The 24,755-nt window shown below is 38.4% G+C and overlaps 1 protein-coding gene across 4 annotated transcripts in view; it reads right to left on the minus strand.

The window, feature by feature from the left end:
- LOC145256395 (ribonuclease Oy-like) overlaps positions 1–24,755 on the minus strand; it is a 456,188-nt gene that overhangs the window by 395,192 nt on the left and 36,241 nt on the right. The window contains exon 1 of one of the 4 annotated variants that reach the window (XM_080115252.1): positions 7,085–7,152. The exons of the other annotated variants lie outside the window; for them this stretch is intronic. The gene's annotated coding sequence lies outside the window, so the exon portion shown is untranslated. Of the gene's footprint in view, positions 1–7,084; positions 7,153–24,755 lie in introns of those variants that run through there. 4 annotated transcript variants of the gene reach the window in all.

Genomic DNA, 24,755 nt, shown 5'->3' on the forward strand with positions numbered 1-24,755 from the left:
TTTTAACAGTATTTTATCTGGGTTTTTATTTATAACACCTTTTCCCAAACTTACCGTGCTAAAGAGAGAATCAGACGCCATCTTGAATTTTCCAATACATCGGAAAACACTGTGTGTTTTTCGAGCTGAATAAACATGTTACATTGAATAAAAACACGAAAAATACATCCAGTTTGGTAGAAAAGTAACTTATCTTGCCTTTGATAACATTTATTTATTATATATTTGTTTTTTTGACAACTTTTTCGAATCTATGTGTACAGTAATACAAACCCAAAGTTTAATGTTTTTTTTATTCAATTGTAAGGTTAAAGTAGAGAATAGGTACAAAACACTCTCCCCATGTTAAGAATGGCTTTTTAAATAATTTCTTTTTAAATGACGGCGTTTTTACAGTTTATGAATATTAAAAGAAAAATAATTACTAAACATTTATTAATAAAAACAATGGATGCTAGTGCACTTATCCGCGCTATATTTTAAATCGAATTTAGGAAAACTCGTCCCGGGAAAACTCGTCCCCTTTCGCTAGGTAGGAAAACTGGTCCCGTATTGAATAAATATCGATTGAAAACACATTTTATAATCGTTCTTGAAGGAGATATTGTTTTTTAAAATAGACTATAGCCTCCCATAATATTTTTTAAAAATATTTTTACTTGTTTAATTTTTTTTTTTTTTTTTTTAAATAAAATCGATTTTCTAAGTGTCCGCTTTCTACCTATCTGGCTAAGTTCTTAGTGGTTTCACTTTTTTTAAAGCGTTTATTATGTTCATAAACGAGACCGCATATTTTTTTTTAATATTAATATAAAAAAGAATTTACTTATTTATTTGGAATCGTTTATTCGGTAAAGAAAGAAAAAACACAGAAAACAAACAAAAGTGTTACGTGAGAACGAGAAATAATGTCCGGTATATCACATCTTAGGGGTCTTGATAATCGCTAAAAAATAGAAAATTAAAGAAATTACTAAGGGAGATTTGGTTTTAAAAAGAAAATTTTAATATTTTTAAAAATATAATTTTGAGAGAGGGGGGGGGTAAAAACTATATGGTGCCCGGAAAACTCGTCCCGGGAAAACTCGTCTCGGGAAAACTCGTCTCCGGAAAACTCGTCTCGGGAAAACTCGTCCCCTTTCGCTAGGTAGGAAAACTGGTCCCTTATTGAATAAATATCGATTGAAAACACATTTTATGATCGTTCTTGAAGGAGAAATTGTTTTTTTAAAATAGACTATAGCCCGCCCCCCCCATAATATTAAAAAAAATTTTTTTTTACTTGTTTGATGTTTTTTTTTTTTTTTTTTTAAATAAAATCGATTTTCTAAGTGTCCGTTTTCTACCTAACTGGCTAAGTTCTTAGTGGTTTCACTTATTTTAAAGCGTTTATTATGTTCATAAACGAGACCGCATATTTTTTTATATTAATATAAAAAGAATTTACTTATTTACTGTTGTTATAAAAGGGTAAAATCGATTTGGGTTTGTATTACTGTACACATAGATTCGAAAAAATTGTCAAAAAACAAATATATAACAAATAAATGTTATCAAAGGCAAGATAAGTTACTTTCCTACCAAACTGGATATATTTTTCGTGTTTTTATTCAATGTAACATGTTTATTCAGCTCGAAAAACATACAGTGTTTACCGATGTATTGGACAATTCAAAATAGCGGCCGACTCTCTCTTAAACACAGTAAGTTCGGGAATAGGTGTTATAAATAATAAACTAGACAAAATACTATTAAAAAAAACACCGAATATATGTCAACCTATGTCACGGTAATATATATTGAGCGAATTTCTAACAGTATTTTGTCTAGTTTATTATTTTTCGAATCTATGTGTACAGTAATACAAACCAAAATTTTAATATTTTTTTAAATATAATTTAGAGAGGGGGGGTTATATCTCCCTCGGAAAAACAACCAACAAAAAATGAAATTAAAAAGATTCTTGATAAACGATAGCGGAGTTTTCAATAAAATTGATTAATAAATTTATTTAGTGATTACTTTTTCTCTGAATGATTGATTTTAGAATTTTGAAGTAAAAATTAAAAAAATTAAAAATGAGTTAACGAGAGATTGTTAGCACATGGCATCTCTCGCGCCAAAAAAAATATTTCGCTTTTGATTTATTAGTTAATTTTTGCAAAATTTGACAAGACGACAATAAATGTTGATAATTGATAGAATTATAATTTTAAATAACGCATGAGTGCATTGCATTTTGTATGAGAGAAAACGAAAAAATAACAACAAAAAACTATCATAATTAAAAAACCAAAACAAAAAAGTAACGCTCCCAATTTTTAATTTTTTTGTTTTGTTTTTTTATTATTGTTTTTATGACTCCAAAAAACATCGTTAAAATAAGAACAAAAATTTTTTTTAATTAACTTTGTATGAACATAATAAACGCTTTAAAATAAGTGAAACCACTAAGAACTTAGCCAGGTAGGTAGAAAAAAAAAACAAAAAAAAACATTAAACAAATAAAAATATTTTTTTTAAATATTATGGGGGGGGGGGCTATAGTCTATTTTAAAAAGCAATATCTCCTTCAAGAACGATCATAAAATGTGTTTTCAATCGATATTTATTCAATACGGGACCAGTTTTCCTACCTAGCGAAAGGGGACGAGTTTTCCCGAGACGAGTTTTCCGGAGACGAGTTTTCCCGAGACGAGTTTTCCCGAGACGAGTTTTCCCGGGACGAGTTTTCCTAAATTCAACTATATCTCCCTCCGAAAAACAACCAACAAAAAATGAAATTAAAAAGATTCTTGATAAACGATAGCGGAGTTTTCAATAAAATTGATTAATAAATTTATTTAGTGATTACTTTTTCTCTTAATGATTGATTTTAGAATTTTGAAGTAAAAATTAAAAATGAGTTAACGAGAGATTGTTAGCACATGGCATCGCTCGCGCCAAAAAAATATTTCGCTTTTAATTTATTAGTTAATTTTTTGCAAAATTTGACAGGACGACAATAAATGTTGATGATTGATAAAATTATAATTTTAAATAACGCATGAGTGCATTTGGTATGAGAGAAAACAAAAACATAACAAAAAAAACTATCATGATTAAAAAACCAAAACAAAAAAAGTAACGAAGAATCGAATCGCTCCCTGTTTTAAATTTTTTTGTTTTGTTTTTTTATTATTGTTTTTATGACTCCAAAAAACATCGTTAAAATAAGAACAAAAAAATTTGTAATTAACTTTGTATGAACATAATCAACGCTTTAAAATAAGTGAAAAGAAAATCAATTTTATTTAAAAAAAAAAAAAAAACATTAAACAAGTAAAAATATTTTTTTTAAATATTATGGGGGGTTATAGTCTATTTTATAAAACAATATCTCCTTCAAGAACGATCATAAAATGTTTTCAATCGATATTTATTCAATACGGGACCAGTTTTCCTACCTAGCGAAAAGGGACGAGTTTTCCCGGGACGAGTTTTCCGGGCACCTTTTAAATCGTATTTCTAAGCTTAATTAAAGTTTAATGTTTTTTTATTCAATTGTAAGGTTAAAGTAGAGAATAGGTACAAAACTCCCTCCCCATGTTAAGAATGGATTTTTAAATAATAACGTTATTTCAGCACGGATCATTAAGTAGTACCACAAAATGGTGATAGAATAATAAATTTACATACGTTTGTTTATTTAATCAATGTTATTTTCGCACCATTCAAAATTTATAAATTATAAAATTAAAATAAACTAAAAAGAAATGTAACTAAACAATTTTTTGATAATCTTTTTTAACTACAATATTTATTTATAAACAAAATTGGAAAAAAAATTTTAAGGGTCGGAATATTTGTTTCATCATTGTTGTGATGAAAAAAAAAGTTTCATTCAACACACAAAACTAAAAACACAGTAATGATAAATGATTTATTTTATTCATTAAATGAAAAAAGTTAAAAAAATTTAAAAAATAGTTGTTTATATGCGCATATAAAAATGTTTGTACAAGTGGGAAATTATTTTAATATTCATTTTAAGAAAATGCTATTAAAAAAGAAAAAAGTCGATAAAAGTGAGACATAAACAGTAAAACGTAGTCATTTAAAAAGAAAATGTTATTAAAAAAAAAAAAAAAAAAGTCGATAAAAGTGAATGAATGGTGCAAAAATAATATTGATTAAACGTAAGTAAATTTATTATTCTAAAACAAAGTTATTATTTAAAAAGCCATTCTTAACATGGGGGGGGGGGAAGTAGAATCTCATTTTACGGAATTAGCTAACCGGGGTGATACAAACAGTAAAAAAAAAAAGGGTCGATAAAAGTGATTAAAAGTGAGATATTATTAATAAATGTGCAGTAATGTCTTTGGTACTGGTCGCGGTAAGAGTTCCCTGCCGAACACCCTCCAAAAACAATGATGTCTCCCGTTTCTCCCGCGCAGCCGCAAAGGACATGTTTTAGTTGCCATAGTAACAACACTTTTTATCGACATTGTTTTACTGTTTAAAGACATTACTACACATTTATTAATAATATCTCACTTTTAATCACTTTTATCGACTTTTTAAAACTTTTTTTTTTTTACTCTTTTTAAATGACAACGTTAATGTTTATGAATATTGAAATAAAACATTACTACACATTTATTAATATCTTTCTTTTTTTTACTGTTTATGTGTCAATTTTATCGACTTTTTCTTTTCTTATATTGAATATTGAAATAGAAGACATTACTACACATTTATTAATAATATCTTTTTTTTTTTTTTTTTTTTTTTTACTGTTTAACTGTTTGTGTCACTTTTATCGACATTTTCTTTTATGAAACTTATCGGCGGTTCTTGAAATTTACTTACCACAAAACTTGTCGGCGGTTCTTGAAATTTACTTACCACAAAATGATGATAGAATAATAAATTTACTTACGTTTAATCAATGTTATTTTCTTTTTTAAATAGCATTTTCTTTTTAAATGACGTTTTTACTGTTTATGAATATTAAAAGAAAAATAATTACTAAACATTTACTAATAAGAAAATGGGTGCTAGTGCACTTATGATCCGCGCTATATATAAAATCGTATTTCTAAGATTAATGTTTTTTTTATTCAATTGTAAGGTTAAAGTAGAGAATAGGTACAAAACACCCTCCCGTGTTAAGAATTGACACATAAACAGTAAAAAAAAAAAAAAAAAAAGTCGATAAAATTGACACATAAACAGTAAAGAAAAAAAAAAGATATTAATAAATGTGTAGTAATGTTTTATTTCAATATTCATAAACATTAACGTTGTCATTTAAAAAGAGTAAAAAAAAAGTTTTAAAAAGTCGATAAAAGTGAGATATTATTAATAAATGTGTAGTAATGTCTTTAAACAGTAAAACAATGTCGATAAAAAGTGTTGTTACTATGGCAACTAAAACATGTCCTTTGCGGCTGCGCGGGAGAAACGGGAGACATCATTGTTTTTGGAGGGTGTTCGGCAGGGAACTCTTACCGCGACCAGTACCATGTCTTTTATTTCAATATTCATAAACAGTAAAAAAGTCGATAAAAATTCATGATCGTTTAGTTACTATGGCAACTAAAACATGTCCTTTGCGCATACGTGGGGAGAAGTCAGTGTTTTTTTAGGGTGTTCGTGTTCGGCAGGGAACTCTAATCGCGACCAGTACCGACTTCTTTTACATGGTATTAACCCGTGAACTCTAGGACTATTTTCCATTTCACAGCCTATCTTTTGTTTATGCTCGCGCGAAGTATATGCTGTGAAATGGAAAATAGTCCCAGAGTTCAGGGGTTAATACCATCGCGTACAAAAATGGCCAGCCGTGATAACATAGAATTATATTTGGAAAACTACTTGTTTTTCATCTAATTAAAAAATTTTGCCATTACTACATTGTGACAAGGCAGTTTGGTACGCGAGTGCACATTTAACCGCCTTTTTTATGCTCGCACGTAGCGTAAACGAAGGCTGGGCAGTGAAATGGAAAATAGTCACAGAGCTAAGGGGTTAATACCATACAAACGGTAAATTTACGACAGAAACGGTTACCATATTCTTTTAAAACACACCGAAAAACTACAAAAAAACTTTTTTTTTTTTCTATACAAATGTGAGACGAGCCTTAAAGTAAAAAAATACCGATTTTTCGTTTTTTAATTCCCTCGTGTCTTTATTGAAAGATTAAAACAAACGAAACCTTTGAGCAAATGAACACTAAAATGCCCTTGCTCTCAGGTGGCCAGAAAGTGGGTACTCATTTTAAGTTGAATTTACATGGAAAAATGATCACCCACTAGGTTTGTATTACTGTACACAGATTCGAAAAAGTTGTCAAAAAACAAATATATAACAAATAAATTAATAAATGTTATCAAAGGCAAAATAAGTTACTTTCTACCAAACTGGATATAATTTGTGTTTTTATTCAATGTAACATGTTTATTCAGCTCGAAAAGCATACAGTGTTTACCGATGTATTAGAAAATTCAAAATCGTGCCCGATTCTCTCTTTAACACGGTAAGTTCGGGAAAAGGTGTTATAAATAATAAACTAGACAAAATACTGTTAGAAATTTGCTCAACATATGTTACTGTGACATAAGTCGACATATTCGGTGTTTTTTTAATAGTATTTTGTCTAGTTTATTATTTATAACACCTTTTCCCAAACTTACCGTGTTAAAGAGAGAGTCGGGCGCCATTTTGAATTTTCCAATACATACATCGGTAAACACTGCATGTTTTTCAAGTTGAATAAACATGTTACAATAAAAACACAAAAAATATATCCAGTTTGGTAGAAAAAATAACTTATCTTGCCTTTGATAACATTTATTTGTTATATATTTGTTTTTTGACAAATTTTTCAAATCTATGTGTACAGTAATACAAACCCTAAAATTTTAGCAAAAATTCTCCCGGTCAACGCCAGCTACAAAATAAATTTAAAATGTAAAAATAACACAAGTGTAACGAAAAAAACATTTAACTTAGAAGCTTGAGTGCATTTTGATAAAAAAAATAAAAAAATATCAGATGCAATAAATTTCAATATAATTCCATAATTACTCCTTACTTGTGTTCTTCTTTCAATTTTATTTTCGTATTATTAACCGGAAACGGTGTAATCAGGAAATATTCTATCAATAAATTTATCCTATTGCTGTATGTAACACAGTGTAATTTTGATATCATTCTTTCGTACAATTTAAACAAAGAAACATAAAATGTTGGGGGGGGGGGCGTATTTCATAGAAATAAAAAAATAAACTTTAAAACAATGTAGTCTTCGTTTACGGGGATTGTAAAACAAATAGAAGTAGAAATTGTAAAACAAATAAGGGTAAATTTATACAAATACCGTGACAGCGAATTAGTAGAAAAAAATGTACCCTAACCCTAACCCTAACCCAGTTTTCAGATTCGTGTTCAGCACACCGAAACGTAACAGAATACTACGTAAAAGATTTTACTAATTCGCTGTCACGGTGTTTGTATAATAATACCCAAATAAGTAGGCCTATCCACTGAAAAACGGCGTCATGGCTGTCGAGCAGTCAGATTGCCAATGAATGATTTTTACAAAAAGCATTAAACTTGAAAAATTGCATTTAGAAAGGGACTACTAGTGCCTTTAGTGAATGCATAATCGTCCGCTCGGGTTTGCAGTAAACGTCCCGAATATGCCTAACGACAACGCCGGCGAGCAATCTTTAAAAAAAAAAAAAAAAATCAAACGCGACAAGTCTTGCTTTTGATAAATTGGAAAAAACGGGACAAAAAAAAATGTTGTCATAAATCTTTTACCTTCCAATTTATCGTCTGTTAAAATTTTAATCACGTGATTACGGTGACAATAAAATAAACCAATACAATATGCACTCTTGTTATCGGGCTGGCCAAGTCTTGACTGGTTCTTGGATGTTCCTTAGGAAAAAGAATTTTGGGTGACAGGAACGAACGTCAGCCCTGACTCGTTTTTAGTCCAGAGTAGATCACGATATAGGCAAGAGTAGGACCATTATTTAGGCTTCTTTGTTCATAACCTAGCTAGTGTGTGATAGCGATCATTAGGCCCCTTTTAAGTTTGTCCCTGCGTTTTTTTTTGTTTTTTTTTTACCCCACTCCCCTCCCCAATTAGGTGACAGGTCGCTTGATTCGCCAGAGATGCGCCGCCGCGATGCGGGTTCCCTTTCGAAGTTTTCGTAAGAGGTGTTTTAAATAAAGCGTTCGGACCCGCATTTCGACTGGCGAATCGGTGTGCACCTGCCATAGTTTAACAACGGGGGGGGGGGGGGGTCTTTTGTTACTAACATTGTAAATATTTCATTTGTATTTTGTATATAAAATTTTTATCTTCCCAAACCCCCCCTTTCTTTTGGGTTTTAATTAGGTTATCATGGTATGTTCTTATGGTGATTGATGAAGGATGTATACGCTGATGGATGTATAGTATGAATGTGGTATTATGGTGTAAGTAGAGTGAAAGTAGGAACTAGTTAGGTTAGATTAGTTAGCACTAGTCAGAGAAGACCGTCCTTTCCCCTCCCCCATCTTCGGCCTTGTGCCAAATTTTTCTGATTTTTACTTTGTAAATTTTCTGAAAATAAATACAGTTATCGGGCTGGCGGGCGTTTTGTAAGTATTCTATACTTTCACCTAACAATTTAATAAACAAAAAAGATATCGTAAAACTTTAATTATATATATATATATATATATATATATATATATATATATATATATATATATTAGCGGGGGTACCCGGCGTTGCCCGGGTGTTTGGAGGTGTGTGTGTGTTAAAAAAAAAAAAAAAACGTTGGCCAGGCGTTTGGCAGTGTAAAAGAAAAAAAAAAAAAAATTTAGTAGCACGGTAGGATTGAACCCCGAACCCTTGACTCAAAGGTGGAAATGAAAGGGGAAAAAAGGCAGCCACCTAACCATCTTGTTACGTCCACGGGTTAATATCAGAGTGAAGACGACACAGAGTTAGGATGTAATAGCAGTTTTATTGAGCGCCATGTTTTTTCATACAGGCAGTCTTCCTCCTTTTTCGGAGAGTTCATAGAAAGGACAGGTGGAGGCAGTGGTGAGGGTTTAGCTATACGCAACATCTCCCCCCGTTGGGGAGGGTGTTTGTTTATTTTGTTTTCCTCTAAGGGGGAAGGGATAGGGACAGGGTTTTAAATGGCCACATGGGGGAGGGTGAATTGTTCATTCGTTGTAGCATGCAGGTTTTCGAATAATGCGTCCTGAGCACATGGTCACTTGGGTGCTGTCCTTCCTTACACAAACGTTTTCTTCAGTCGGCTCATTTTCCTGTGCAATCCTTTCTCTTTGTGATATGGGATTGTTAGGCTGTATTTGAGACTGAGGGTGATCATCAGCTGTGTGTGTTGTTTGATGGTGTCCTGGGAAGGAATGTTTTGACTCAGGCGTTTTGCGCAGGAATCGCCTGTTTCGGCGGTATCGTTGTCCGTCTCTTGCTTCCACTTCATAGGACCTATCAGTCATTCGTTTTCGTACCATTGCTTCCCTCCACTCTCTTGTGAAGGGACTGGGTGGCTGGACTCAAACATTATCACCCACGTTGAGGCCTTTTAGCTCTTTCCCCGTCTTATGGTGCCTAATCCTCCTTTCCTGTTTCCTCCATGCTTCATCAGTTGAATGTGGGTAAAGTGGCTTGAGCTTTAACTCGACAGCTGGTACTGTTGATCTTGTCCTTCTACCAAAGAGTCTTTGTGCTGGGCTGGTAATTAGTCCTTCAGTTGGTGCGTTGCATATGTTCAACAGTCCCAGGAATGGATCTTCTCCTGACGCTTTGGATTTTCGGAAGAGACGTTTGGTGATTTTTACTGCTGCTTCGGCAGCACCATTTGCTTGGCTGTTGCCTGGCGATATTGTCTCGTGTATGAATAGCCATTTACTTGCAAACCTTCGGAATGCAGGACCATTGTCGGATGTCAGCACCTCTGGAATTCCATGGCATGCAAAATGCGCTTTCATGCATTCAATCATGGCTTCTGATGTGAGTGTATCCAGTTTGTCAATTTCAAAGAAATTGCTATGTCTGTCTACTGTGATCAGATAGTTGTTCCCTCCCCATGATAGAAGGTCTGCTGCTACTTGTTGCCAAGGTCTTTCCGGCACTGGTGCTATGATCTGTGCTGGCTGGCGGTCTGCATAGGTTGCACAGGTGCCACAGGCTTCGATGTATTGTCTAATCTCTTTAGACATTCCTGGCCAAAATATGAGGTCCCTCGCTCATTTAAGTTTAACTTCTATTGTTTGGCATTTTTGGAGTAGCTTGTGGAGCCGTCTGTCATGTTCTTCTTGGTCTTTCCCATAGATTACCAAGTCATCTACAATGATAACAACTCCATGCATGCCCTGGAATTGTTCATTCAGCTTTCTTTGGAATATCTCGGCTGAAGAGTTCAGGCCAAATGGTAACCGACGCCAGCAATATCGGCCAAAACATGTCTGAAAGGTGGTCAAGTCACTGGATGCATCATCGAGCTCAACGTGCCAATATCCTGATGAGAGGTCCACTTTTGTGAATACTTTTGCATCTCTCATGTCATGAAGGACGTCCTCGAGAATTGGTATGGTGTAGTGCTCTCGCATGAATGCTTTGTTGAGCTCATGAGGATCCAAGCATATTCTCATTGTCCCGTTTTTTTTTTCTTGTTATGACGAGTTGGCTAACCCATGGAGTGGATTTATCTACTGGTCTGATCACTCCTAATGTGGTCAGTCGACAACTCCTTCTTCAGTTCAGAGCGTATAGCTATAGGGACTCTCCGATTGGGCATTATAGTTGGTATTGCATTTGGCTTGAGCTGGAAAGTGGCAACGCCCGGCAGCTTGCCCAGTTGATCATCGAATACTTCCTTGTAGCTTTCCTCTATGTTGACTGCTGCGACATGGTGGAAGTTCTTCTGCTTTATCTCCACAAGGCCCATTTGTACGCTTGCCCGCAGGCCAAGCAGTGGCTGGCAATCATCTCCATCCCTAAACACTACAAATTTCACTGAGTAGGTTTGCTGCGTTTTGGGTTTTCTTATCTTTCTTCGGCATACACCAAGTGGCTTCATCAAAGACCCATTCCACATTGACAAAACCCCTTTGTATGGTTGCATTCTTTTTGCAAACCTTTCAGGGAGGGTATTAATGGATGCCCCTGTGTCAATCTGGAAAATAATTTCTTTCTTGTTCAAAAGCATAAGGCACTTGGCATCTTTTGCCTGGTTTGTTTTCTGGGGTTTTATCGCATTTACCCAGTGAGTAAATGCGATAAAACCCCAGAAATCATTCTATTGAGGATGTATCAAGTTGATTTACCCGTGGTGGGGGTGCAATACGTTTCTTGCTTCCATACATCCGTGTGCTCTGTCTCTGTTTTCGCGTCCTTCTGTCTTTGTTGGGACATTTGGATTTGAAATGTGCTTTCTCATTACATGCATGGCATAATTTGCCATGGGCTGGGCATCTGTTGCACTTTGGCACGTGTGCATAGCCGTAGAATTGGCATTCTCTTTTGGAGACGGGTTCCTTTATTTGACTGGTTTCATATACTCTCATTACCTGGGCTGTATCCAGTCCCATTCCTTGGCTGTGGGTTGAGGCCATTTCAGCCGCTCTGCATATGTCAACACTCTTCTGTAGAGTCAGGTGCTGTATCTTCAGTAGCTCCTGCTTGGTTAATTGGTCACGTACACCTTCTGCAATTTGGTCCCGCAGAAGTGAGTCACTGCATCGGGTACAGAAATTGCAAGTCTTCGACAGTACCCTTAAATCATTATAGAACTTGTCAAAAGCCTCTCCCTTACCCTGTTTCCTCTGACGGAATGCAAATCTCTCATATGTTTCGTTGAGAATTCCGATGGAATACTCCTCCAGAGCTTGTAGTATGTCATCTACAGTGCGCTTAGTCTCCGGGGTGTCGAACTACATGCCCTGGTATATTTTCATGGTGTCATCGCCTAAACAGTTCTCCAGAAGGGCAACCTGAATTTCTCGTGGTTTATGGTCCAGACGTGTCAATAACAAGTAGTTGGACCATCATTTATGGAATATTTTCCACGAGTCTGCTTTATTCCTTTATTGCTCTGGTGGCCTTATGTGTAAGCCGGACATATCGTTAGTCAATGACACGGTACCATTTGCAGCAGTCATATTCTCTTCAGCGGACATCGCCGTCAAGCAGAAGTGTTTTGATTTGAACGTTAATTAATGCAAAGAGGCAGGAAAAAAAAAAGTTTTGGTAAGAATCACTTGTGACAGCAACTCGATATCAATAATAACGATCAAAGAAATAACAGACTGCCGGGACCACAAGGCGCCATTACTGGAGCGACCGACTAATAAAAGAAAAACATAGCAGAAGTTAAAACCAAAAGTAATACTGCTTACACGTTCTTTGATGATTTGTCGGTCTCCTTGGATGTCATTAATTCCATAAACACCGCTGCTACCATGTTACATCCACGGGTTAATATCAGAGTGAAGACGACATGGAGTTAGGATGTAATAGCAGCTTTATTGAGCGCCATGTTTTTTCATACAGGCAGTCTTCCTCCTTTTTCGGATAGTTCATAGAAAGGGCAGGTGGGGGCAGTGGTGGGGGTTTAGCTATACGCAACACATCTCGGCCCCAAAGCAGAGGAATTGATAAGGGTGTTCATTTAAGGTTTATAAACTAAAATATACAGGTGCGAGGAAGTGGCGTGATATTTGACCTAGTTTTGTGCTGCAACCCAGCCGCCCCATCATTCGTTTTTCGAAGCTGATAAAAGTTAAATACACACGCGACCCCCATTATATATTATCATTTAGACGTGATATAAAAAGTTTTAAGAAGGAGCAACCCCCTCCCCCGAGAAGGCCTTGGCAAAAAGCCTTTTGCAGACATGCACAAAAAGCGAACATACATACATACACACACACATTTTCACTTTTTTATATATAGACTTGTGGGGGGTACCCGGCGTTGCCCGGCTGTTTGGAGGTGTGTGTGTTAAAAAAAAAAAGTTTTAGTAGGAAGGTGGAATGAACCCCGAAGCCTTGATGTGAAGGTGGAAACGAAAGGGAAAAAAAGCCAAACACCTAACCATCTCGGCCGCAATGGAGAGGAACTGATAAGGGCTTTAAGTGAAGGTTCATAAAGCAAAATAAACAGGTGCGAGGAAGTGGCGTGATATCTGACCTAGTTTTGTGCTGCAAGTCAAATCATTCGCTTTTTAAGACGTGGCAAGCTCGTAAAAGTCGGGCTAATTAAAAACACACGCGCCTCCGTTGTTAAGTCATAGTTATTATGATTTAGATGCAATATAAAAAGTTTTAAGAATGAGCGAGCCGACTGAGAATCACAGCGAAAAAAGCCTTTTGCAGACATACACAAAAAGCAGACATACATACATACATACACACACACACATTTTGCCTTTTATATATATAGATAATCATTTTATTATATAAATACGTATTAGATGCGTTTGAAGCCAAAACAACGCATTATTACAAAATAAACATTCATTTTATTTGAAATTTATATTAAAATTTATAAATATATTTCGAAGATACACTTCATCATCAGTATGTTTTTCTTTTTTTTTTTTCGCCATGTTGTTGTTGGAGTATCAGTAAAAGTCACTTTGTTGTTTTCACGGTAGTCTTTTCAAATGTCAGAACGGTGCATTGGTGATGCGGAATTCACGTTAGGCTTTGTGTTCCTAAGCGCTGGTTGAGTTTGAATAAAATAAATATGTATTAGATATGTTTGAAGCCAATATAAATATAATATATTCTGTACTTTCATCTAACAATTTAATAAACAAAAAGATATTGTCAATTTTCTGTTGAATTAATATCACAAACTCAATACTCCCTGGCAGAAGCAAAAATAATTTCACAATAACAAAACCATACCTTTAAACTCAAATTTTCAGTTATAACATCAAAGAAAGGTTATTGGTCCGAGTACAGTCCTTGCAAAACGGTGGGTCAGTTTTGCCTCCCACATTGGGAGCCAATAGTTAACTCTCTTTGTTGGAGTGGTAGCGTGGTTTTCCTTAAAAAATTCATGCTGTTCTCAGCAAGTGTTTTGGTGCCTTTAATTAGGTATAAATCACGTCCTTTGCAATACTAATTGAATTGAGAAAAGTTCAAACATTTAGGTGATATAAACATGATGAAAATGTTCAAATAATGCCATCCTCTAATTGCGATATCTTCGACACAATATAAAGGTGTCTCTGCTTGTAGAGATTTCAAGTCCTTTTTCACCAAACATTTAGGTGATATAATGTGAAGAAATTGTGGCAGCTCCATTCTTGATAAGGCAGTCTTCTGTGAGCCGACTTTTGGTGAGTCTCTCTTGCCAGGTGTTTTTTTTCGTAGACTAAAAACAAAATGGATGTTTACAAAAAAAGTACCAAGTAATTATCTTGGCCATACAAATTAACTAATCAAAAGCTGTCTACTAGAATTGTGCATAGGCGTCTTAAAACATGAAATGGCATTGTAACTAGAATTTCACACACACTGCCAAGGAGGGGAGGAAAAAGTAATGGATAATCATTACTTTTTCCCATTACAAATTTATTAATAATACGGTCGGTTACATGACAAGTAACAAGTTAATCCAATATATATAACTCTTAACTCAGACAAATTTATTAATTTCAATGTGTTAATTTGCTGACAATTCAAATTAAGATTTAATAATTATATAACTTTAATTCAGTTAAAACTTCTTAATTTTAATATGTGTGCCACTGTGTAGAGAAAAAGAAGTTTAAGTGAAATTACATTTCTCTGCCTCAAACAAAATAAAAAAAAAAAAGGAATAAAACAAAATGACACCTCCTTCTCGTTTCAAATGCACCGCATTTATTTTCCAACAAAAATAACAAAATGAACAAGGAAAGGTCCGATCAGTAAAAGTTCTTGAAAACTCATTATGATTAGAATGTTAGATGAAAGTCCTTTATTGGATTAATGTAAAGTCGAACGGAATGAAGGAAGAAAGCGACCACGTGTCTGTGCGTGTTGTCTTACCTGCTGGGAGGATCACAGGAAGGGCAGAAATTAAAAACGGCGGCTGTGGTTTTTGTAAGATTATTGAGCGATGACGTCAGGCCTCACGTGACTGTTTTTCTGGCCGCCGATTGGCTGATGACGAACACTTGGACAATAAAAGGAGTATATTCAGAAGATAGAGGACAGTGTATATCAACTGCATCAGGGTGATTAGAAGTTCGACGTGTGTGTTAATCAACTGCCGTAGTTGTGTAACGAATTCAAGCAATTTCGGCAAAATGGGGGAAAAAATTGACCTCAAATTAATACCAGAGTTTGATGGATCGACCCCGGTAATTGACTGGGTGGAAAAAGTGGAATTGCATTGCCTTTTGTCTGGCGTAAAAAACTTTGAACGTGTTGTTCCTCTGCGTTTGTCCGGCGGCGCCTTTGCGGTGTATCAACAGCTCAGCCATGAGGGCAAACAGGACTACGAGAAAATCAAGGCAACGCTGTTCAAGACGTTTGTGATTGACCCCACCACTGCTTGGGAGCAACTTGAGGCAAGGACCTTACGTCCAGGTAAAACGGTCGACGTGTACTTGGCAGAGCTGACGAAGTTGACAGTGTTGTTTGGTGGACTGCCTGAGCAGGCCTTAGCATGCAAATTCCTAGCAGGACTCCCAACAGGAGCAAAGCAACTACTACGAGCTCGCTCAAGTGCAGATTCGTTGCCCCTTAATGACCTAGTAGATCGGGCCAGGACTGTAATGAAGAATTACTCAGAGATGAAGGAACCAGTAATTGCTGCTGCTCAGTCCACACTGAACCATATCAGGGACATGGTCCACATGGTGGAATCATATGCTACAGATGCAATGGACAGGGCCACATTGCAAGGAACTGCAGGCAACAACCAACGGCTGTTCGCTGCTATCGGTGTAAGGAAACTGGCCATATAGCTCAAGAGTATCGGAAAACGGAACCGGGGACAAGGTGTCAGCGTAGACCTCTTTCCCATGCAGAAATTAAACGAGACGCTGCTGGTCATCCCGATATATATCAACAAAACACTGTGCTCAGCACTCCTCGATTCCGGGTGCTCCCGCACTATCGTATGTGCAGATCTCTGCCACACTTGGAGAAAGAAGAACGTCAGAGTGACTACCATCAGTGGAGAGACATGCACATGTTGCGGGGTGGGCAACGTAAACATTCGGACGAAAAATGGAAGCTCCGCTAACGTAGAGGCGCTGGTAGTGCTCAAAAAACCCCTGCTCCTAGGATATAATCCCATCAGAGCCCTTGGTGATGTCTATATAATGGCGACGGGGGCGGTACATTTTCAGGAGAAAGCCCCAGTGTGTGCTGCGCTAAGGATCGACCAACCAGACTTCAGCGTCGAATTTGATGAGCAAAAGAGGGCTTAGACTGCCTCATGGAAGTGGTCAGAAAACCGGGAACCAGCCAAACTGCAGAATGGAATAACTGAATACCATATGCCCGACCACATGAGGCGCACATACGAAGAAGAACTTCGCAAATGGATTGAGGATGGCTGGCTGATTCCCTACTCCTACAAGAAACTTGGACCTCCCAAGGGTCTGATCCCATTAATGGCGGTTGCTCAGCACAACAAAGCCAAAGTCAGGCCGGTAATGGACTACCAAGAACTGGACTCGTATGTTGATGCGTTCACAGCTGATTTTGACGTGTGTGCTAGCAAACTACGAGAGTGGCGCCAGCTGGGTTCTAATGTGTCCCTGTTGGATCTGAGAAGAGCATATCTGCAGGTCCGGCTTAGCAAGACAATGTGGCCGTTTCAGACGGTAGTGTTTGCCGGTAGGAGGTATTGCCTCACAAGACTGGGCTTTGGACTGAACGTTGCGCCCCAAATAATGAAGACGATCATCAATGCTGTATTGTCACAGGATAAGACCGTAAAAGAGGGGACATCAGCATACCTTGACGACATATACATGAATGAAGACATTGTGCCGTCATCACGTGTGAGGGCCAAGCTAGCCGAACTTGGACTGATGTGTAAGGATCCAGAACGCTTGGAGGATGGCACTCGTGTCTTGGGGTTGAGCGTTCAACAGGAGCGAGGGAACCTTGAAGTGGGAGCGCGGAACTGCAGTTCCTGAAGTGCCCCATGTCCTCACGAAGCAGGCTATATTTTCCCTGTGTGGAAAACTGGTGGGACACTTACCAGTAGGTGGATGGACTCGGGCCGTGACAGCCATCGTGAAGAGGAGGGCGAGTGCAGTTACCAAAGGCTGGGAAGACAAAACGGTGTACAATCTGTTGCTGCGCATGGTGAAGGAGACCATCACAAGAGTCAAGCAGGAGGACCCCGCTAAAGGAGATTGGTGCGCCCAGGGAGACAGGCTAAATGTGTGGGTGGATGCGAGTTCCCTTGCGATTGGGGCGCTATTGGAGATGAACGGGTCTGTGATTGAGGACGCCTGCTGGTTGCGACCAATGGATGATGCTGCTCACATCAACCTGGCAGAGTTGGATGCGGTAATAAAAGGAATAAACTTGGCACTCCAGTGGAAAGTCAAAGAATTATGCATATGCACAGATTCGCTGTGCGTATACCACTGGATAGTCGACACACTAACAGGCAAAACGAGAGTGCACACTAAGGTGGCTACCGAAATGCTAATCAGACAAAGGTTGGAGACAATAAGGAAGTTGGTGGAAGAGTACGACCTATCGGTGAATGCGGTGCTTGTCACTTCAACCTGCAATCTTGCTGATAGACTTACCCGTGTGCCCCAGAGATGGTTCGACGCAATGAAGAAAGAAACCGAACCATTTGATATTGAGGAGATGGATAAAATCAAGAAGGTACACCATGACAGTGGACACCCCGGAGTGAGACGGACATATTATTTCGTACACTTAACCAACCCGTCAGTGTCCAAAAGCAAAGTAGAAGCAGTGGTCAAGGAATGCCAAATATGTCAGTCAATCGACCCTGCTCCCACCAAATGGCAGAAAGGTCGGCTGGAAGTCGACAAGAATTGGAGCCGACTAGGCATGGACACAACCTATTATGGTGGTCAGCACTTCCTCACACTGATCGATTGCGGACCTATGAGGTTTGTGATCTGGCGACTATTAACAAGACAGGACTCGGCTAGTGTCATCCATCAATTAGAGTCCATATTTTACGAGCGGGGGCCACCTGAAGAGATTCTTACTGACAACGACACAGCCTTTTGCAGCGGAGAATTCAGGCGTTTCATAGACGAGTGGGGGATCCGGCTTAGACACAGGTGTGCATATGTACCGAGTGGCAACGGTATAGCTGAATGGTGCCACTGAAGTGTGAAGAGGATAGCAGCAAGGAAGCAATGTACGATTGCAGAGGCAGTATATAGGTACAATACAACACCAAAGGATGATGCGACTGCTGAAAGTGCACCTGCTAATGCGATACATTGCTATCGAGTGTGTGTTAAGGGAATTGACGCTTGCCTGCCTAATCAGAAGAGGACGCAAGGACGGTACAAGTTAGGGGACACCGTCTGGGTAAGGCCTCCCAATAACCGATATACGACCAGTTTCAGAAGAGGACGGATCACCGGCATAATTAGTGAGCAGGCTGTGCTGGTTGATGGTACTCCATGGCATGTGAGGGATGTCCGGCCCGCCCTTGATACAAACCAAATGGCGAACAGCGAAAGTGATGAATCATCCAATGATGAAATGTGGATCCGACCTATGCCCCATTGCCGTGATGACATGGCTGAGACCCTCAGCACAGATGGTGCCACTTCTGAGAGCCCCAATGACGATGGAGCCCAGCTTGATGGAAGGACTGCTGGCAACATTAATGGCGACAGGTCTGTTACCCCTTCTGAGCTCGGATGAAGATGAAGCGCAGCCGGATAGTAGGACTGTGGACACTGACCCAAGTAGCCCTGATGAAGATGAAGAGGTCCAGCTAATCCCCCTCCGTAGGAGTGCCCGTAACAAACGACCGCGGCCGCAATGCCGCATGTGTGATCTTGAGACCAGGGGGGGGGGTGTAAAGTCGGACAGAATGAAGGAAGAAAGCGACCACGTGTCTGCGCGTGTTGTCTTACCTGCTGGGAGGATCACAGGGAGGGCAGAAATTAAAAATGGCGGCTGTGGTTTTTGTAAGATTATTCAGTGATGACATCAGGCCTCACGTGACTGTTTTTCTGGCCGCCGATTGGCTGATGACGAACGCTTGGAGAATAAAAGAAGTATGTTCAGAATATCGAGGACAGTGTGTATCAACTGCATCAGTGTGATTAGAAGTTCGACGTGTGTGTTAATCAACTGCCGTAGTTGCGAAACGAATTCAAGCTTTAGAAGTTCGACGTGTGTGTTAATCGACTGCCATAGTGGCAAAACGAATTCAAGCTTTAGAAGTTCGACGTGTGTGTTAATCAACTGCCGTTGTTGTGAAACGAATTCAATTAATAAGATTAGAAGGTGAAAGTCTTGTGTGAAAATAATGTCCTTATTTCAAGGTTCGTGTTTTAACTGGCGAAGTTAGCCTTAATCAAAAGTCCCATGAGGAAAGTAATCCGTTGTTATTAATTCTTATAGAAGATGTTTGGAATGTGTGCGTGTGTGCATAAGTGTGATTCTTGAGTGCTTGCGTGGCATGTGTAATTATGGTTTCGACAGCTTTGAAAGTGACGATGAGATGAAAACCTGAGGCATGTTCTCATGTCACGTCATAGCGAGAAAGAACGGAAAAAGGAAGGAAGAAAGAACGTTTGATGTGTTTAAATAATTTTTAAACCGGCTCCAAAACAAGATTATTGCTGCTGATATTTTCGTTTTTGGAAAAGCGTTAAAAAGACAATCTTCTAAATTTTCTCATTGGTCGCTTGTGTCACGTGATACTGTCTTCAACTACGTCCGCCAGAAATATGTTCAATTTACTTTTGTTGTTGTGAGAAAAGCGGGTGGGCATATTTGAAATTATGTCGTTACTGGAAGAACTTATTTTTGTGCAAAATGTGCAGGGAAATTGAAATGAATAAACGTTTGTTTATTTGCACGCAAACGTGTGTGTGAGTGACAGCACAAATACTCCCCCCAGATTGTAAAAAAGATATAAAACTGTTTTTCTCTATTTTTTTTCAATCTGTAATGTACTTTCCTGCTGGTTTTCGTTTTGGCAGTCGTGTCAGCATTCTGTACAACAGTAGATTCTGAATGAGGTTGCTTCATCGGGTGTGCTAAAAGAACCCAGGGAATGATTTGAAAATCTTCTATGTATGCCAGTTTAAGTCAGTCCAATGCGATAGTGCCTCTTTTCCCATTTTTGAAACAGTGAAATATTTACTCTGCCTGTCCAGAACTGGGTATGGACCCAAATAATTTGAACAAAATTTCATTTTCACTGAGTCATTCCTGACAAATACGTGTTTGGTGGTGTGAAGATCTTTTGGGATATAGGATTGTCTGTCTGTCCTCCTGGTGGGTGTGAAATTTAGACAAGGCATTTTGTCTTTCAACTCCATTATGAACATAGTTGCAGGTGAGATCTCGGTGTGTTGATCAAAATATTAACCCGGTAGAGTCAAAGTGGAACTGAAAACTACCTCTGCTGGTGTGCTTTGTAAGTCTTCTTTTACAGAATTCCGTATCATAAATAGTATCAAAAGTATATTGTCTGCCCAGTCTGTACTGTACTCATTGCCAGGGAGGTTTTTAACTGCCTGTGAAAGCGTTCAACCAAGCCATTCGAGAATGGATGATATGCCATAGTCTTGACGTAGTTCGTTCCCATTAATTGATTGAATTCTGTAAAGAGTGTCTATTGAAGCTGCGAACCTCTCTCTGTCATGATGACTGTGGATACTCCAAAAATGGCTATCCAGTCCTGAAGTATGGCTCTGGCTATTGTTGAAGCTGAAGTATCCTTAACGGCTATGGCGGTAGGCCATCTGCTGACTCTATCAACGCTAGTCAGGATGTGGGTGTGTCCCTTTGAAGTGAGTAACGGTCCTACTAAATCAATGTGGATGTTGGTGAATCTAGCATCAGGTGTGCTAAAAGAACCTAGTGGTGATTTCGTGTGTCTGTGAATTTTGTGCTTTTGACAAGGTATCTTTTGTCTTTTGTCTTAGTCCAATTTCGAATTTCTGTGTTCATATTCGGCCACACGAAACGTTGCGTAATTAGCTTTAAATTAGCTCTTTTTCCTGGGTGAGATAAATTGTGAAGATGCTAGAAAACTTGTTGTCTGAGGCTAGGTGGTATGTACGGTCGTGGTTGTTTCTTTGCCGTGTCGCAATAAACAATCACTGTACTGAAGGGTATGAGCATTTTTTCGAGTTGTAAGGATGTGTTTTCCTGAACATCTTTAAGCATTGTGTCTGATCCCTGTTCTCATGCTATCAGTTCCATGCTTAGCTGGAATTTAGAGAAGTGATCATGGCTCTGGATAAGGCATCTGCTACAGTGTTCTCCTGGCCCTTCACATATCTTATATCCGTGGAGTACTGTGCAATGTAATCGAGATGTCTGATTTCTTGTGGGCCATATTTTTCCACATATGTGTGTAGCGCATAAGTTAACGGTTTGTGATCTGTGTAGATTATGACATTTCTGCCTTCCAGGATGTGTTTGAAATGTTTAATCGCCAGGTAAATTGCCAATAATTCCCTCAAAAATATGCTGTATTTTCTTTGTGTTTTGTTTAGCTTAGCTGAAAAAAATGATATAGGGGTCATCCCATCATCGGCCAGCTAGTCTAATGCTTCCGTGTGAGTCTGGTATCTTCTTTGTCATTTATGTAAGTCAGCTTTGTGAAATTTGCTAGGGCTTTTTTTGCTTGAGTAAAAGCTGCTAAAGCTGGTCCATCTAATGTTAACTGTTGGTTCTTGGACAGCGATGTTAGTGGCGCAAGAATTTCAGAGCAGTTGGGTAAGAATCGCCTGTAGTAGTTGATTATCCCTATAAATTGATGGACTTGTCAAACAGATATGGGCTGTGAAAAATTAGCGATGACATTCACTTTTTCGGGTAGTGGTGATATTCCGCCCTTGTCGACCGTGTGTCCAAGGAAGAGTTGACTTTTGATTGGCCGAAGATGCATTTTTCAATGTTTACTTTTAGGCCATAGTGAGATAATCTCTGGAAAGCTTGATCCAGGTACTGTTTATGTTCGTCAAGGTTTTTACTAGCAATCAGGACGTCATTCACGTATGCAAATATGAATGGCAATTCTCTGAAAACCTTTTCTATTAAGCGTTAGAAAGTTTGACTAGCGTTTTGAAGTGCGAAGGGCATGTGAGTGAATTCGTAAAGTCCAAATGGTGTGGTCAAGGCTGCTTTGTGGATATCCTTCTCTTCTACGGGAACTTGGTAGTATGCCTTCACTAGATCCAACTTCAAAAACATTGTCATGTTCTGTAATCCGATCACAAAATTGTGGATGTGAGGAATAGGGTGTCTGTCCGGAGCAGTTTGCGCATTTAGTCTTCTGAAATCACCGCATGGGCGCCAGCATGTACTGTCCGATTTCTGCACCATGTGTAAGGGAGAAGACCATGTGCTTTTTGAGGGTTGGATAATTCCCTGTTGTAGCATGTGCTGAAATTCTTCCTTTGCTATTTGGTATTTATCCTGTTTTAAACATCTGGGGATGGCATGTCCCTAAATGGCTGAGAAGCTGCAGATATTTTTGGAGTAATCGACAGATAGATGGGTCCTCAGGTAGGGCTGAACTAATACCTGTTGATTAGTATCGAGTGGAGACTCCTCTAACCACCAACTTTGTTTGGTTGTCTGTTAATGTGTGGTTGGTTATGTCCATAAACAAGTTGAATTTCGTCAGGAAATCCGCTCCTATTATGGGCGTTGTTATGTTGGCTATGGTAAAAATCCATGTGGAAGTTCCCCTCAAGCCAATGTTGATAGTCTGTGATTTATCCCCGAATATGGATATCTTGGTACCGTTGGTTGCTTGCAAGTGATACAATTGGATCGTAATCTCCTGACTGGTCAGCGGTGGGATTACGCTTACTTCGGCACTAATGTCTATTAGAAAATTATATCTGTGGGTGCTGTCACAGATATAGAATAGACAACCTTTTTTACAGAGGATCCAGCAACAGTCATCGGCTTTACTGGCTGGAATCCTCGTTTCCCTGTTTCGTTCTGTTATTAAAGGAACAAGGGTGGGTATAGCATTGTGTGTTACTGCCAAATTTACTAAGGTAGAAACAGTGTCCACCCGCTCTGTCGTGTTCCACATTCTACTTCTGCTTCATCTATAGGGCGACCTGTTGTGATGTGAGCGCTGGCAATCTGCTTCAGTAAATCCTGTATTTATTTGGACAGCTTCCTGACCATTGTTTTTTAGCTCAGCTAGCTCTTCGTCTCTTTGTTGTGTAGGCTGTTGCTGTAGTGAGTTTACTCGGTGTGCCCAGAGGTTCTCATTAATCCGGTCTGCTATTTCCGCCAGTTTGTCAGGCTCTGTTCCTTCTGCCATTGGTACAAGGATTTGCACTGTTGATGCTGGTAGTTTATCCAGCCACAAACTCCTCATTATGTTCTCCGACATTTTGTTATCTCCTAAAAGGATGCGCATGTGACATAGCAACTGTGACGGAGTGTGGTCTCCAAGTTCGACCTGCGTAAAGAGATTGTGTAGTATCGACTCGTTTGATAAGCCAGTTCGTTTTAGGATTGCTTCCTTCAGCCGGTCATAAGGGTTTTCTGCTGGTATAGTTTTGAGTAAATCTATTACCTCCTCCATGATGTCGGTAGGTAATTTCTCGGCCAGGTAAGTGTATCGGGTCCTTTGCTTCACATCGAATAAAGCTTGGATTTGGATAAATCAGGATTTGATGTTGGCTGGGTTAAATACTGGGATGTGTAACGATAAGATGGCTGAAGATATTTCTGAAAGTGACAAATCCATGCTCGTTTCGCTTGATTTAACCCCAAAAATGATTTGTAAGCCTTTAAATTGTCGGTCTCTGTTCTTTCTGTAGGCAAGGAGTCGGTGTAGATGGATGTCTGCGGTCCCGGTTTAAATGGGAGAATAACGCGATGTGGAACTGTAGGGTTGTAGAAGGAAGTGCATGTTTCATTTCATGGTCAGGTGTCACCAATTTGTAGGGTTACAGAAGGATGTGCATGTTTTTATCTCACAGCCAGGTGTCACCAATTTGTAGGGGAAAAAAGAAGTTTAAGTGAAATTAAATCTCTCTGCCTCAAACAAAATAATAATAAAAAGGAATAAAACAAAATAACACCTCCTCCTCGTTTAAAATGCACCGCATTTATTTTTCAACAAAAATAACAAGATGAACAAGCAAAGGTCTGGTCGATAAAAGTTCTTGAGAACTCATTATGATTAGAATGTTAGATGAAAGTTCTTTATTGAATTAATAAGATTTGAAGGTGAAAATCTTGTGTGAAAATAATGTCCTTATTTCAAGGTTTGTGTTTTAACTGGCGAAGTTAGCCTTAATCAAAATTCTCATGAGGAAAGTACTCCATTGTTATTAATTCTTATAGAAAATGTGTGGAATGGGTGCATGTGTGCAATTGTGCATAAGTGTGATTTTTGAGTGCTCACGTAGCATGTGTAATTATGGTTTTGACAGCTTTGAAAGTGACGATGAGATGAAAACGAGAGGCATGTTCTTGTGTCACTTCGTAGCGAGAAAGAAGGAAAAAAGGAGGGAAGAAGGAATGTTTGATGCGTTTAA

This window comes from Euprymna scolopes, chromosome 32, assembly GCF_053919585.1.
Source record: "Euprymna scolopes isolate OS-2025 chromosome 32, ASM5391958v1, whole genome shotgun sequence".
Taxonomy (NCBI): domain Eukaryota; kingdom Metazoa; phylum Mollusca; class Cephalopoda; order Sepiida; family Sepiolidae; genus Euprymna; species Euprymna scolopes.